The sequence below is a fragment of the Lissotriton helveticus genome, chromosome 5_1 (assembly GCF_964261635.1).
Source record: "Lissotriton helveticus chromosome 5_1, aLisHel1.1, whole genome shotgun sequence".
NCBI lineage: Eukaryota > Metazoa > Chordata > Amphibia > Caudata > Salamandridae > Lissotriton > Lissotriton helveticus.
In genome coordinates, this window is record NC_136065.1 from 1,518,276,760 (window position 1) to 1,518,294,384 (window position 17,625).

The window sequence follows — 17,625 nt, forward strand, 5'->3', positions numbered from 1 at the left end:
CTGGGCTGTGCCCATGAGGCACAGGATCAAGACAGATTTGCATATGGCTGGGTCTGAACTGGGATTGCAAACTGAGCTAAATAATGATGATGGATTTAACCCAGATCTGTGACTGGGGGTGAGTGTCTGAAAAGTTTCAGGGCTCTGTCCATCGTCTCCTTGTGTTTGCAATGTAAATTGTGTAAGTCAAAGCTGTAGTGTGATGCAATTTCTTTTGGCATTCATTGTCTTCGCTGTGACCCAACTCGTTTTCCCATCCCCCTCTAAGTTCTAAAGTACTAATATATCTGGTCGGGGAATAACTAACGCTCTGTATATATGGATTCTTTTTTGATGAGTTGTGGAGAGATAGTGAGTTTGTCTTCTAGCAGGCCAAACTTTAAAGTTGGATGCATTGGTATAAAATGGACTGTGATAGACTGAACTCCTCTCATAAGTCACTGAATGATTTCATGACTGTATTGGACAGTATATTACCCAATGTAGATTATCCCAGTGTTCCACCCTGTGTACCCCTCGCTGGACATCACATATAAGCAAACCCATCCACCAGGGTGTCTGTTCTGTCAGTCTTCTTTGTACCAAGCCATCCTGAGGTTGGTGCCCTTCCAAAGTGCAGCAACAGTGTTTGTTGGAGAAGGAGGAATATCAAAAGAGACCTTCTTCCGTATAAAAAATGCAAACACAGCGGCAAACACAGCGGAACTAGCGCTGGAGAGGGAGAACACTTGGGCCAATTTCAGCCGCCATTACCCACGCCCAGCCAAGGGACACGCCCACTTTGAGGCCACGCCCCCTGTACCCTCCCTCGGCCCTATAAACATGTGTATTTACCGGAAGCGCAGCGGACGTGCGCAGCGGGCGCGACGATTGCGCGCCGAAGGCGCGCTTAAGGCAAGCTCGTCTGCGCTCGTCCGCGACAAGTCCGGGCCTAGGGCCACATCCTCTATATCTCAGCCTCAAGAGCCCAGGTACTACAGTGCCGAAACCCTTCATAGCCTCAGGCCCCCGAACACGATCTGCCCATCGCATTCTTATCATGCTGAAGAGATCCCGCAAACCTGTTCAAAATGCAAATCCAGCCTCAAACTTAAACCGGCCCCCGACCTGATACATGACTACCGCATGTTCATGCTAAACTGCAGATCTCTGCCGAAACATAGAGCGGAAATTGCCTTACTACTAGAAGAATACATGCCGGACATAGTATTCTTGACGGAAACATGGCTTACCACAGACTCCGACCCCGCACTAGTAACCGCTCTCCCGCCAGGCTTCCAAATTACTCGGCAGGACCGACCGAAGGGGAAAGGAGGGGGCCTAGCAATCATCTATAAAGATCAGTTTCATTGCCGAGTTATCTCTGAAACTATTCCTGACTGTGAGAGCTTGGCCTTTAGTCTAGAACTCTCCCCCAATAACTGCTTCTCAGGAACATTCATCTACCGCCCCCCAGGCCCTCCCAAGCAATTCCACAACCAGCTCCCTTCAATCGTGGCGGAACGCGTTAGCACCACATCTAACTTCACCTTGTTAGGTGACCTCAACCTTCACTTCGATGTTGCATCGAATCACATAGCCACTACGCTTGCAGATGACCTAGCTGCTTTGCAATTAATCCAACATGTCAAAATGCCAACTCATGTTAAGGGCCATCTGCTGGACCCTGTGTTCAGCAACTGTGTAGACCTTGAAGCCGGACTTCCAACCTCTCTCCCATGGACGGACCATCTACTGATCCCCCTCACTTGGACCACACTTAAACCCCATACGAAGGGACCCACGACAAAAGTCACCAGAGCCTGGTCGGGCCTCCCAGTCAACGAATGGTCCATCAAACTTGCCAGTAATGAACCCGTCTACAACGAGGATCCATGTCTAGCCAATCAGGCTTACGAAGACTGGATCACACAATCTCTCGAGGACACCCTCCCAAAAAGGAAAACCACGCTGAAACGCTCTCATAAAACCGCCCCCTGGTATTCAGAGACTCTCAGGGAAAAGAAACGCCAATGCAGAAAAACCGAAAGACGATGGCGTATAGACTATTCTCCAGGGAATAAAATTCGCTACCGAGAGTCAATCAATAAATATAAAGCAGAAGTCAAAGCTGCTCAAGCCGCTTATTTTTCTAACCAAATCATCCTAGCAAAATCAAAACCAAAAGAAAATTTTCAAATTGTTAAAAAACTCACTAAACTCCCATCTACCCCTCACAAATCAAAATCCACAACCCACTGCAATAATGTAGCGGAATTTTTTCACCAAAAAGTCAACAAAATATATTCATCCTTTCCTTCCATCATTACCACTCCCTTAGCGCGTACCAATATAATCATGACCACCCCCCCTCTTCAGCCTCAACCGACTCTGGATCACTTCCCTCTCCTTGATCTTGAATCCCTGGAATCTATGGCTCGGAAAGTCAAATCCGGCTCCCCCGATGACCCAGCCCCACCTGATATCTTATTATCAGCATCCCAGATCACACTGCCAACCATCAAGGATGTCCTGAACGCATCCATCACCACCGGTACTGTCCCTCCTGTCTGGAAACGGGCCATGGTGCGAGCATTACTAAAAAAAACAATCTGGACCCTTCAGATTTTAGTAACTACCGGCCCATCTCCCTGCTCCCGTGGGCAAGTAACATTTTGGAAAGATATATCAATTTACAACTGGTAAACTTCCTAGAAAACCATCAACTGCTAGACTCCACCCAGACGGGTTTTAGACCCAAACACGGAACTGAATCCGCCCTCCTCATGGTTACTGAGGAATCCAGAAAAATCCTGGATCAGGGAGGATCAGTGGCAGTGATCCTCCTTGACCTCAGCGCGGCATTTGATACGGTCAGCCATGACACCCTGCTGCACCGTTTGGCAAGTGTCGGAATCAAGGACAAATCCTGGCTCTGGCTTAAATCCTTCCTTGAGGACAGATCCTTTTCGAGTTTTCGATGGGGAATCTGTGTCCACCAGTAGACCACTAAAGTGCGGAGTCCCTCAGGGCTCCTCTATAAGCCCTGCCCTTTTCAACGTCTATATGAGGCCACTGGCTGAGGTTGTCTGTCCGTTTGGGGTTAAGATCATTTCCTACGCGGACGACACCCAGCTGGTGGTCTCACTGGCACAGGAGGCCAATACGCCAATGAATGGCGGACTTAGAGAGTGCCTACAGGAAGTAAAGAGCTGGATGTCTTCCTCATCCCTTAAGTTAAATGGCGACAAAACGGAGCTGATGCTCCTGGGCCCCTCCGATCCCAGTCTCTTCAACTCTCTGTGGCCCCCCTGCCTAGGCACCCCCCCGGCACCCAAGGACAACATCAAGAGTCTAGGAGTGTGGCTGGACAGATCCCTCTCATTCAATACCCAGGCCACAAAACTCTCGGCTACCTGTTTTGGCCTCCTTAGGATGTTAAAGAAAATCCTCCCCCTTCTACCCACGGAGGCTAAGCAGGTAGCCATCCAGGGCTTAATACAGTCCTGCCTAGATTTTAACAACGTGCTCTACCTTGGCGCCCCTGACTATACTTTACGCAGACTACAGACAGTGCAGAACTGTGCGGCCCGCACACTGCTTGAGCTTCCTCGCAGGCAATCAGTAAGAGCCGGTCTGGTCAGCCTCCACTGGTTACCAGTGCGCCAGAGAATTCTCTTCAAAGCCATGTGCTTTGCCCATCAGGCCTTCTGGGACACAGGTCCTATGATTACCCGGGACTTAGTCACCCACTACCAACCTAACAGAAACCTTCGCTCAGGCCAGACCTACTTGGCCACGATTCCAAGAATAAAGAAGTCTAGATCTGTCGGCAGGACGTTTGCCTACAATGCCTCTAAGATTTGGAACACTCCCCCCCTTCAGCTTAGAACCAACCCTAACCTCTCCGTATTCCGCAAGCAGCTAAAGACATTTCTTTTTAATCCCCCCTTATTAATTTCCCGCTAGCCACTTTACGAGTTCTCCTCTGTTATTACCAGCGCTTGGACGCCCCCGGGCAGCAATTCGCGCTTTATAAATTCACATCCATTTCCATTTCCATTTCCATTTCCAAAGGATCAGCATCTCCAAGCGCCCAGCGTTTTCAGGCAGATGTAGGATAAAGTTTGGTCTCAAATAACCAATGATTTATCACCAGCAGGTGAGCCCCCCAATAGTATGAAATTAAATCAGCCATGCCCAAGACACCATCATAGGCAGATTTTCAAAATTTGCCATGATGACTGGTATTGGTGTGAATTGTTCTAAGATGGTTTGTGGAGTTTTTATGGAAGATTATACAAAACACAGAGTACTGTGATTAGAACGTTCATTTTGACCAAGGTCACTCTGCCCATGAGAGAGCTCGAAAGAGGCATCCACAGTTGGGTGTTTTATTTCATTTTTAGAAACTGGAGGTATGATTTTGTCCACACCCACTCACAGGTCCTGGAGTTATAAATGCCTGTGTACTTGATTGCTTCATAACCCATTTTAGGGAAGATCGAATTATCCAACCATCCTCAGAGGCCCCACCCCCAATCTAGCAAATGTTGGATTTCTTCTGCATGGCACAAAAGCCAGTCTATAACCCAAATTGATTCAGAATCTCCAAGGCATTTGGTCCAGATATTTTAAGATTTTGCAAGTATATCAGGAGAACATCTGTATGAAGTGAGATCTTATCTCCAAGACCTTCACTCCCCTTGAAGCCTTTTATATTTCCACATGCGCCACCGCTATCCCAAAAAGACGCAGCAAAAAGACACAACCCTGTTGAGTACCTTGTGAAATGGGAAAGAGTTGTTATTACACCCCATTTACCAGTTCCCTTGCAAGAGGCATGTAGAGAAATTGAGTATAGATTATTAAGACCGAACTCAGCAGCAATTGTTCCAACATGAAATAGGTAATTTTGCATTAATAAATCAAAGTCCTTCTCCCGATCAATCTGGAATACTGCAATAGCCCCTTTTGGGTTTAGGCACCATGGACAAGATGTTGAAATTCTCTGAATAGTGTGTCTGGTTGACTTGTGAGGCACACAGTCTCTTTGAATCCTATGCACTAGGGTCTTAATTACCAATAATAAGACGCTGGTATTTATTTTTGCCATTATTTTTACCTCTGCATTCAGGTGAGAGATCGGAATCACACCTATCAGAGGGTCTATCATTCTTTAGAATAACTGTGATCACCGCCTCCCTCATGCCGTTTCATAGGCAGACAGCTTCTTTGGCTTCTTGGAACACATCTAATAAATGTGGTACCATTTCAGGGGCATTGGCTTTCTACTACTCAACAAGTTGTCGTAGCGAGCCCCAGCCAGGCCTACTAGTGCAAGGGATTCGCCCTTCTCTGCTCAGAGTCCTTAGACCAATAGTAAGAAGTTGGCACAGAAACTGGAATAGAAAAGACAGAGTTTATTAACCGCATCGGTGCCGCGCATTTTCCCGCTGTGCGCTAAAGAATGCAGAATCCCATTGTTCATGACGAGCTCAGCTCGTCATGAGCGTACGAGAGGTGTACCTCATGACGAGCTGAGCTCGTCATGAGCGTCGATGGGGTTAAACCTCATGAGGTGTAACTACATTCACACAACACCCTTCGGTATAGTATGAGGTAGCACACTGACTGGAAGGAGCTGGGTCATTTTATACCCACACAGGGGCTCAAAAGAAGGCGGTACAAGTACAAGCTGCTGTTCTTAGGCACATACAAGGTCATACAGAAAATGCACAGTCGACAAGTGGGAGGAGCTAACAGTTAGCTAGTTGGAGTAAACACATTCTGACAGTTACATGCTAGGGACAGCTGTATGCTCTATTGAGCATGTGCAAAGTAGAGGAGACTAAACATATCTTGTCTCTAGGCAGATTTCAAGAGCAGTTGACTGGAAGGTAGGACAGAGCACATGGCATACAAAATGGCCGATAGAAAGACAAAATGAATTCCGTAAAACGGGCAATATAGGTCGAAAAACTGGATGTCTTCTGCTAATGCTTAACTTAATGATTTGCTAAACTACCACAAAGTAAGCCATTTGGTCTCGGACTTTGTCCGATTGCTGAAGGCCAATAGCTTATGTGGTTTATTCAGTTGTTATTTCTTTATTCAGTGCATTTCTTTCCACCTTAGATAAACACATAATGGGAAACCAAGTTATGTAATGTTGTAAAGCAGCTGAGAAGGTTGTGCATCCCAAATGGTAGAACTTGCTGCTGAATTCTGTGAATTCTTGGGGACATGGGTTATTCGTATTCCTGATTGTTCCATAGTTTAAATAAATAACTTTTTATAAAGGTCACTGAATTCAGTTATATAACCTATGTACAAATTTGAGAGGATGGCAAATGTTGAAACATACTTTTTTACGATAAAGAGTCTTTATAATATTTGTCAAGACATTTGTAGCCTGATTTACATCTTTTGATGATTCGGCTCATGCATCTGTTTTCAGACCAAAGTCATACCCCTGTCTCAGCTCCCCCCAAACCTACCCATATCCACCTAGGAAAATGGTATGTCTCCTACGCCCCTGCCTATTTCTTTCCTTACGACCTCCCCCCCCCCTCTCATCGTATTCTCTTCACAACATAATGCTGCCATTCTTTATGTTTTGTTTGCGTTGTTCAAACGTTTCTCTTTTTCCTGCTTCGCCTTTTTCCTCCACCCATGTGCCTCGCACAGCAAGTGAGCTCACTATATCTGACGTGGCCCTCGCACTCCAATCCCGTGAAATGGAAACTCATTGTCAGCCACATCCTGAGGTAGAAGTTTAGTGTGTGGAAATACTAACCTATGCCGTTAAAAATGTCATGCTATGTTTTTTTTGGTTCCGACTCGTAACACAGGATTAAAGAAACCATAAGAGTTTCGAGTTGCTGGCATATCAAATGGATTATAAGAATCGGTATGTGCTATTCGCTTCATTTCTGCAGTCTGACACACGGCGCAGGTATCCGGATTTCTTTTGAGTCACCTGCGCGAGAGGTGAGATGTCAGCCTCAGATCAGCTGCAACGTCTCGCGCTCACAAAGCCCTTAATTCGGTTGCATCCGGTTTTCGTATCAATGATCCCTCGCTGAAATATATGATCAGTCCCAGCTATTTCCTGCAACGCGAGAAGGATCTCCATATCTGATAACCGCTGAATGTGGGCAGGAATTCTGCAGCAACAACAGAGCCTTTGTGCACCTGCTGTTGTTTCCTTTCTCTGAGATGTGGTCGCTGATGCTTCCAAGACCTATTCCAGTGTCATGGCGGACATCCCACAACTCAACATCTCAAAATTAAAATAAATAGAAAGGCATACCTTTGGCATCGGATTAAAAAGAATTGTTGCGTTCCTCCTGTGAGATGTTAGCAGAGCACGTCAGAGCGCAGAACTTTTTCAGTGAGAGCCGACCCAAGATTGAAGTACCACTGCCAATGGCCACTTCAAAGTTTGAATATGCAGGCCCTGTTAAGACTGAAAGGAATGCAAAGGATATAGAGAACCAAAAAGGCTAATCAGGGGTACAAGGCCAATGGTTATAGGTATAAAATCATACTAGAAATGTAAATTGCGATTGGATTGGTCCTATCCTAAACCAACAAGATCAGTTCCTACAGAAAAATCATATGTTCCCCTCTTCATAAGGAGGCAGACCCTCCTCTGGCAGGCTATCTCAATTTACCCCGGATTGGCTGCGGAATCTTGTAGTTACATTTACGAAAATACTGATTATTCTTGAGTTGAAAAGGCCTAATGCCCTGATAACTTCCCGGTATTATTAATTATTTTGCGGCCCAGTCTTTCTCATCTCAGTCTGAATGTATGTGAGGTGAGCTCTGAGAGACACCACCCTGTAATTAATAACTCGGGGGAATAGAGACATGGTGAAATGGTGGCTTATCATACTTACATAATTCCGCCAAGAACATGTGTAGCATTATTTGTATTTTTAATGTGTAAACAGCTGAATTGCTCATAAACCACCCGCTTCCAAACTCCTACCTGTACATATGATAAAAACATTGACAACAATTTGTCATTAGTCGCCTATTTTATGATAGAAGTCTTTTTTCAGTGACAGTTTTATACAATGTTTACTAACTTGTGTGAAAGTGTCTAGGATGAAACAAGAAGTTTTGACATTTTAAAATGCCTCTTTGTTGACAGTTATAGAGCATCATTATTGGCACACAATGACGGTGGAGGCCAATAACATTTTGGATTTTGAATTAGGCCATGTCTGGTTTGAGGTTTGATCCCGAGGACAGATAGATGAAATATGACCTGCCCATTGCAGTGACGAAGTGCAGTACATCACGAGCAGCCACTGCACAAAGTCGCAATTCTTTTGCAATTGACCATAGCGGATAGCTGCAACGTCTGAAGGTTAGGTGTGGAATGCAATTTGAAATTCATACAGTGGTTTCATGTACAACATATTAGAGACGAGGTGGGAAAAAGAGGAGGCTCATCAATGCACATTCATTGATCACAAATAGGTGTAATTAGGATTTTGAGAAAAATTTACAGAACAAGCATATCTTCCTCATTTAAGAAAAGAAAATTCAGTGGATACAATGACTGCAGACTGCGCGAGGCGCTTAAAGTGTACAGATATAACTCATTCTTCTTAGAAGTATTATATGTTGCCTCAATAGGGAATTGTGTACTTTAACCATTAAAACTTCACTTGCTCAATAATGCATAATAGGTGGGTAAACTGTCACATAGAATGACAGCCTAGGTAGTTAACTCTCTCCGAATTCTTCTGAGTTCAGCTGAATGCATTTTTGATTAGTTCAGTTTGCAAAGGATCGAAAAGCTCTGTTCTTCCGTTCATCTGTCTTTTAACCCAGTCTCAAGTACTCTTAGAGCACGTTATTCCTTGCACTTTCCCTGAAATTCCTAAAAAAAACCCACACCACTTGTACATACTTTAACATTTTAAAACAGCAGGGTTGATTCTGCGCTTCTCATTATGCCTATCGCTTGCCTAATGCACACATTTCAGGAGATGCAATCCAGGCACACTATATGCGAAACATATGTCCAACACGCACAATACACAGACTCCCACAGCACTGATACTCGCACTGCCAGAGATACATATACCTAAAGCACACACAATCCATGTGATCTAGTCATTTGTACATACTTTAAATACCCATAGTCCTGATTTATGACACACACCCTGATAAAACACACATTTCCCTGACTCTATATGTGCTCAGGCTGCTATAGACTGCCGACACATAGCCAAAGCACTAAGTACACATAATACAGATGCCCAACACCTGCCTACATACTAGTGAGTCTACACACTCTTGTAAGAGACACATTACTCACACACACACTCATAAAACACACAACCTCTGCACTCTGTATGCACTCCTACTAATATGCACACAGTTCACAATAGTCAATACCCAAAATACACACACACTCATAACTCTCTATACACTCAAACATACACTCCTGATTCCACTCCTAAATCACACACATACAACTAACTCCTAACGCATTTCGAGTACACACTCATGTCACCATATACAAGCTTGGCACATACACATGCTGAATTCCTGACTCTGTTGATTCTCAGAGGGATGTACAATCACACTAATATACATGATTGACAGACATAACTGATACAAACAATCTTCAATGCCTGAAACACACACTAAATGAGATACATACTTCCAACACACGCATAGAATCCAGCGATACGCATGTTTGCTCGAATCACACATTTCAGGCTGTCCAATTCAGGCACACACTCCAGGCTTCATATTCCTTTTGACTTTATTATTTATTTTTATTTATAAAGTTTTATATAGCACGAACAAGATCCCAGAGGATCTCAGAGCGCTTTACATTAGGAAGGAAAGGAAGGACAATAATGCAAAAACAACAACAGGTAGGGATAAAAACAAGAATGATCAAGGTTACACGTAAAAAAGCAACTAGGTGGTTATATTAAACAATAGTAAAAGGTGCATAGTATGTCGTAAGGAAGCGTAGCCGTAAATGATGGTACCAAGAAAGTAGGCACAATGTCATTGGGCAGGAGAGCCTAGCCCACTTACGGAAGGAATTTATTCATGAGGAATCTTTTGACTTCCAGTTTGAACACCGTTGTTGAGGAGATTCTGCGTACTTCTGGGGGTATCGAGTTCCATACCTTTGGGGCAGCGCCAGAGAAGGCTCTGTGGCAAGTTCTCTTTTTGCTAAGAATAAGCGGTTTCAAGAGGAAAGTAGTGGCGCTTCTTGAAGCTCTTACACCACGCGATAGTTTAAGTTTTTGTGCCAGGTACCTAGGAGTATTGAAGTGGATAGCTTTGTGGTCATAACGACAATCTTTAACAGTATTCGTACTTCGTAGGTGAGCCAATTTAGAGATTTTAAGACTGGCGATATGTGCTCACTGCGTTTGGTGCCCTTAACCAGTCTAGCAGCAGCATTCAGTGAAGCCCTTAGAGGAGCCATGGTGTATTTGGGAAGACCACAGAGGGTAGCGCTGCCATAGTCTAGCCTCTGTAGGACAAGCGGTTGGACCACCTGCTTGAAATCATTATGTGGAAGGACAGGTTTGATATTTCTGAGAGTCCTCATCAAGTGGTTTGCACCCTTAAATATATTGCTGATATGATTTTTCATATTCAGGTGCATGTCCATAGTGACTCCTAGAGATTTGGCTGAGTCTACGATGAGAGGAGTGCAGTTGAAAGCAGCGAGGTGACTCAGTCAGGGGTCTATCTTGGGGATGTGTTTCGGAGGGAAGATATCACATGCTGGACTCTACAAACTCTTCAGAGGCAGAGACTCCTGACACATACACTTCTAAAATACAATCACAGTAAAACAAGGGGCCAATACCACTTCACTTCTTATTGGATGTTAAAACTGGGAGTAGCATAACACTGACACCCGCTAAAATGCCTTACGCTAACTCAACTCATTTTGAAAAATAAAGAGATGTTAAAAAAATATGAATAGTGTTCTCCCAAACTATTGTGATTTTTATGTTCACCTGTTGTTCTAGTGACTAAAAACGTCTGTCAAGTTACAGTGATGTGGAGTTAGAATTGTAAATCTATGCTCTCCAATTGATGATTAACATGTCAATATGTTAGATATTGATATTGTGCAAACAATATAAATGTAGGTCGATAATCTTGACCTTAGTATTTTGATGCCAAACTATACTAAATGACAATGTTTAATTATATTTCTTAAGCTAAAATGGGTTTAAGGTTAACTAACGTGAGAACAGTGGCTTCACCATAAAAATAAGAAGTTAGGAATTTGAGAAGTTTAAGATAGAAATATTTATATTCCTTGTCAGGACCAGAGAAAAGGTTTATTCTAGTTTAAAGCTTGCTCACAGTCAACAAGGTCACATCCAGCACTGGTTTAAAAATGTTTGAAAGTGAATTCTGAGAATCAGTTGGGTACATTCATCCAGTCTTCCAGCTAAGTCCCCAAAGTAAAAGCCTTAGATTCCATTGCCCCCTTTGTGGAGTGGGCATCAAATCTGGACACATCAATAATGGCCTTCTTCCATAACTCATCACACCCACTTGGCAATAGAGGGAGAACAAACCACTAGAAAGGGCTTTCTGAACAAAATCAATAACTGATTGACTCACAGAGGTCTAACCTCCTCCACCATGGCTTCAGAAGCCTTCATGCATTGCACCACACACAATTTTGGGCAACCTTTAAATTTAGGGTATGAAATCACATCAATATTTATTTTGGTCCCTCTAGAAATTGACAACATTACTCTTATAGACATTCTGCATGTAATGTCTATGGGACTAAAATCTGACACCCTTCTACACAACACTAGACAAAGCAGGGCCAGTTTACCCGACAATACCGTCCTTGATAAAAATACATTTCTTTACTAAGAAAGGAATATATTTTTCACTCTGTTCCTATCCCCATTCAAAATCTAGGTACAGGAAAAATGGAAAGCCTCTTCCCTCTCAAAAATTTCTGCATCAAATGGTGCTGCCCTACAGACAACCTGTCAAAAAACAGATGACCTGCTTGAATTTCCAATCTAATAGTATTCAAAAACCTGTAAGCTTATCTCTCTTCAGCCATCACATATAGAAAATTCAGGATATGAACAATGTTAGACTGCACAGGGTCCATCTTCTGTTGTAAACACCAACGAGCCCATTGTCATGAAGCTGACTTAGACTTCTTGAATGTACCCTATGACAAGGCCTATTTGATGAAGTCTGTAGCCTGTCTAGAAAGTTCTGGGAATACTCAGCATTCCCGGTAATCCTTCAAGCCATGAGCCAGATGGTCCCCTCTGTCATCAAATGATGGCAGTATCCATTGAATCCAAAAGAGAATTCTGATGCTGAAGAAGATTTACTGGTAAATCACAGGAAAGTTAAATCAGAACTGGAAACCAAACTTGAGATCTCCAGATCGGTGTTATTAATGTCATGTCCACTTCCTTCCTTCTCACTTGAGCCATGACCCTCTTAATCATGGTGAATGGTGGAAACCTATTGCCTTTTTCAGTCTTCCAATCCTGAAAAAGAGCATCGGTGGCCATGGCGATGATCCTGCTCAAACGGATGAAGGGAACTACACCAAATTTGGCAGAATGCTAGATACCAAAGAGTAATGTTTTATTTTTTTTGATTTGGTGTAAATCAGTTCAGTAGTTTGTTAAAAGAAAAGTATCAGTGGCTATTGATTATGGGTCCAGCCTATAGCTGTGAAAATTATAAGTTGTAGGGTCCTTAAATGGAGGGGTCCCAGGTAGATGTCCTGTTTTGAAGATGTCAAAAGGATTACTAAATAAACCTATTGTCTCAAAGAATTCTTAATTGTCAGTAAGGCCATTTGAGTTTGTTCCTGATCTCCATAATCTTGTTGTTTGGAAGTTTCAGAGTTGCTTTGACTGAGTCTGTGACAAACCCTAAGAAAGTTAACCTCTGAATCAGGTTGAGTTCTGAATTGTCTGGTTGATGATGAATTCAAGACTTTGCAACATCATGACCGTTGTCCGCAAAGGGACCTGAAGGCACCTCTTGCCCATGATCAGGATGTCTTCCAAGTAGACTATTAGTCTGAGCCCTTGGCCTGAAGGAACTCCATTATCAGGTGTAAGACCTTTGTAAGGCCTCATGGTGCTGATAAAAGCTCAAATGGTAGGTTCTTGAATCCATAGATCTGGCGTTTCCACCGAAATTGGAGGAATCTCAGATGAGGTGAAAACATGGGTATTGCTAAGTAAGCATTCTTCAGGTTGAAACATACCAACTGATCTCCTAGTCAAAAGATGTCCCTGAGCAGGTGGATTCCCTTCATCTTAAAATGGTGAAAGTCCAACCACTCATTGAAGTCCCTAAGGTGTATCATACAGAAATGGGCCTTGTCCTTATGTTGAAATAGAAAAATGTTGCTCCGGATCTCCATAGGATTTTCCATCAAAGTGATTACTGATCCTTTCATATGCCTGGGCAAACTTTAGAACTCCACGTGAAAATCCTTGATTGTTTGAGGCAGCCAGGCAATGCTGGCCAATTGTCTCCAAATGTGTATGAACAAAGCAGCCAACCTCTCTCTTATTCTTACATGTGAAGAAGGGCTCATACTTAACAGAGAATGAACCAGCTCAGTTAGAGGTTCCTCTGAGAGATCCCCTGGCTCCACCATCTCTACTATTCCAACGTGAAGCAGACGCCAAAATTATTCTAGCCTTGTCACTGACCTCATCTTGATACGAAAATCATTTTAAGGCCTTGATTTGTTAAGAGTCCCCCAAAGCACTCTCGGCCTTTTCCAGCACCTCCAAAAATCTCCTGTCTGAAGATCTTTGTAACTGAAGTCTGAGCTTCATTCAGTGATGCAAATGTAGAGACATATTTCCACAACTATTTGAAGAAAGTCTTCCAGATCTGGCCTTCCTTTGCTACACCCTCTGCCTCTGTTGTGGTTAGGTCACCCAACTCCAGATTCACCCTGATTAATAGAGATCTGGGCCTCTCCATAGAGATGACGCGTGTTAGGACTAGGGTTTCTGGTTGGCAGAGGTGTGCACCTGTCAAAGCAGGAACCAACCCTCTAGTGAGGGTAAGCTAGAAACAAGCTAAAAGATAACCTGTGCTCACACTTGGCACAGAGCAGTCAGGCTTATCTAAAGAGGCAATGTGTGAAGTATTTGTGCAACACACACATAGTAACACAATGAAAACACCACAAACATACTCCACACAGGGTTAGAAAACGAGATAATATTTTTATGAGTAAAACAAGACCAAAACAACAAAAAGCCAATAATCAGAACCAGATATATGAATTTGTAAAGAATAAATCAAAAAGTAGTGCTTAGAAGCAAATAGCTCTAGGGGGTAATTTGTGGTCGCACTGGACCGGGGTAAATCCAAAGTTCAGACCAACCGCGATGGAGGACAGGCCGGCTACGGGACTCAAGCAGGTCCCATTAAAAGAGCACCTCGGATGGAGCAAGCGTCAAAGTTGAAGACTTGATGCATTGATTCTGACCTGCACAAGCATTGAAGGTTTCATCGACGACCACTTTATGATGCTGAAGAAGCGTCGTCGAGCTGTGCTGTCCATCATCATCAAGCCGCGCCATCCATTGAGGCGCTGGTGTCGATTGGCTCCTGTCTCGATGTCAAAGGGCATTACTTCAGTACCAATTGGCACAAAGTCATAACTGAGTCGATTTTGATGGTCCTGTACAGCAGAGGCTCACTTTCAAGGGCCCAGGACTTGATTGGCATCACTTGGCAGGACAGGACCCACAGATGGCACAGTCCAAGTGCTGTTGAGGAGTTGTAGGTAGTCTTTGATGGCCCTGACACTTCAGAACAGAGGGCAGGCAGTAGGGTAGCACAGCAAAACAGAAAATACATTCTTCCAGATCAGCAGTCAAACAGAATGGCAATCCTTGTAGCACAGAAGTCTTTACTCCTGGCAGAGTTCTCACAGGGCCAGTAGTGTAACATCTTGGTAGGGTCAGAGCCCCAATACTTATACTCAGTTGTGCCTTTGAAGTGGGGATGACTTTCTTCCTAGCCCTGGCTCCAGACTATCAGTAGAGGCTAATCAGCCCTTTGTGTGGGAAATAGGACACTGCCTATTCAGGAGTGTCAATTCCTCCCTCTTTTCCTGCCCAGGAAGAGCTATCAGAATGCAGATGAATGAAAATTAGTTCTCAGTTACACCCACCCTTCTCCTGTGTTTGTGGCTGTCTAGAGGGAATGCGCAAAGTGTAGCTGTCACCCAACCCAGACATGTATTGGAGACAGGCTGCAAGGCACACAGGGCAGTAAGAGCAGAGACATGTCCACTTTCTAAAAGTGGCATTTCTAAAATAGTAATGTTAAATCCAACTTTACCAGTAAAGAGGATTTATCATTACCATTCCAAAGATATGAAACTTGATGCAACTACTACTTTTTAATCAGGAATTACAGCTTAAATGTGTAGTATCAAATTCCCAATGCTAGACTCTGAGAGGAGTAGGCCTCACAGTAATGAAAAACGAATTGGGTGTTTGTCACTACGGGGACATGCAAAGCTTACCAGTACATGTCCGACTTTTTATTTATACAGCACCCTGCCCCATGGGCTACTTATGGCCTACCTTAGTTGTGACTTATGTGTAATAAAAGGGGAGTTTACGGTTTGGCAAGTAGTTTTAAATGCCAAATTGAAGTTGCCATAAACTGCACACACAGGCCCTGCAATGGAAAGCCTGAGACAGGTTTGAAAGGTTACTTAGATGGGTGGCACAATCAGTGCTGCAGGCCCACTAGTAATATTTAGATTACTGACCCTGGGTATATGGTATACCACTTTACAAGGGATTTAAAAATGGGCTTACAAGTAAACTGACTATGTCAATTGGTTATATCAATTATATCATATTTAGAGAAGAAAGTACATGAACATTAGCACTGGTTAGTAGTGGTAAAGTGCTCAGAGTCCTAAAGAAATTCACTGAAAAAATCAAAGGTTAAAGCAATGTTATTATCAGTTAAAACAAAAATGTTGAAACTAACAAAAGCACTGAAATTAATCAGTTATAGTTATCTGAAGTAACTATACCTCGTTCCCTAAAGTCACTGTAACTCACTCCCATGCCAGGCACTGCTTGTACACTTACTTATTACATCACTCATGATATATTCAAATAATGCATTGATAAAATACCTAATAACGTCTGAAATTACATCACTGATACCAACACTACATATGGCGAGAGCACAAGATATAGCTATTTTAGGTCACAACTTATAGTTACTTGAGATAACTATACCTGGTGAATTCCAGTGCTTTTGTTAGTTTAAAACATTATGCTCAAAGCACATCCACTTTAGTTTCTTCATGACAAGATTCCTGTCGATCTGTAATGCGGGAGTCTAAAAATCGGAGTGTCTCAAAAGTGAAATTTTCCATTTTGACTCCCATAGGATTACATGCTTTTCTATTTAAAAAAAAAAATAGCAGAACAGAATTACTCTGCAGTAATAGAAAAAAACAAAGGTTAAAGTGAAGGTATGGTTTTCTTTAGTTATAACACATTAACATGTCTTTGATACTGGTACCAGAGGTGCGCCCACAATGATGAATGGGTAAATGTGATTGCAGGGAGGGAGTTATGCTCACCAGGCAGACCTTTCCTGCATTTGTAGATGGAGCTTGCATATCTCTCCTCCGGTCTTTGGTAAGCAGGGTCATCAGAGGAGGCAGCTTTGAGAGCTCCACAGATCTTCAATTAATTTGCAAATGAGGGCAGCCAGAGGTTAACAGTAAAAAAGGACTGTTTCCTTTTAGTGAGGACTAACAAAAAAGGAAACTTTTTTCTCACTCACTACTTTTTGTAATTTTTTTAAATTTTATTTGAGTTTTATATAGCGCTGGCTAGACCCGGAGGTATCAGAGCACTTTACAAAGGGTTCCACAAAGTTACAAAATTACATCAGTTAACAGTTACATCAGTTTCAATAAAAACATTTCAAGAGCGTAAATACGAGATAAATGGAGCTTAGAAGAGAGGGGGTAGGGTAAAGGGGTAGGAGGTAAATAGAGTCGAGAGACAAGGTAGAGTCTGCCCAAAGTCTGGCTGGGAAGGTGACGGCCGAGAGGGAAGTCCACAGCCCATCTTCTCTACAGCTATCAGGTAGCTCCACCGGGCATTGGCCAAATAGCTAGGTCTCAACGGAAAAACATTTCAAAAGCATAGGGAACTAATAAAATGGCATAGAAGGGGAAAGGGGGTAGGGTAAAGGGGTGGGAGGGACAAAGCGAAGGCAAGACGAAGGAAGGTCTGCCCAAAGTCCGGCTGGGTAGGTGACGGTCAAGGTGGCCATCTCCTCTATAGCTATCAGGTAGCTCCACCGGGCATCGATCAAAAAACTAGGTCTAGCGCTTAACATAAGGAAACATTGTGTTACAAATTACAAAAATGATCACATTAATTACAAAGAGGTTACAAATTCAATACAGGAGGTATTAGCGACCATGAAAAACAAGAACCACAGAAATGCATCCTCGAAACCAAGCCCTCCAACCATTCTCTTGACCCCCATCACTAGTGCCATTGCCATTGACTTCTATTTCCATTCTCTGTCCTATTGGACCTCTTT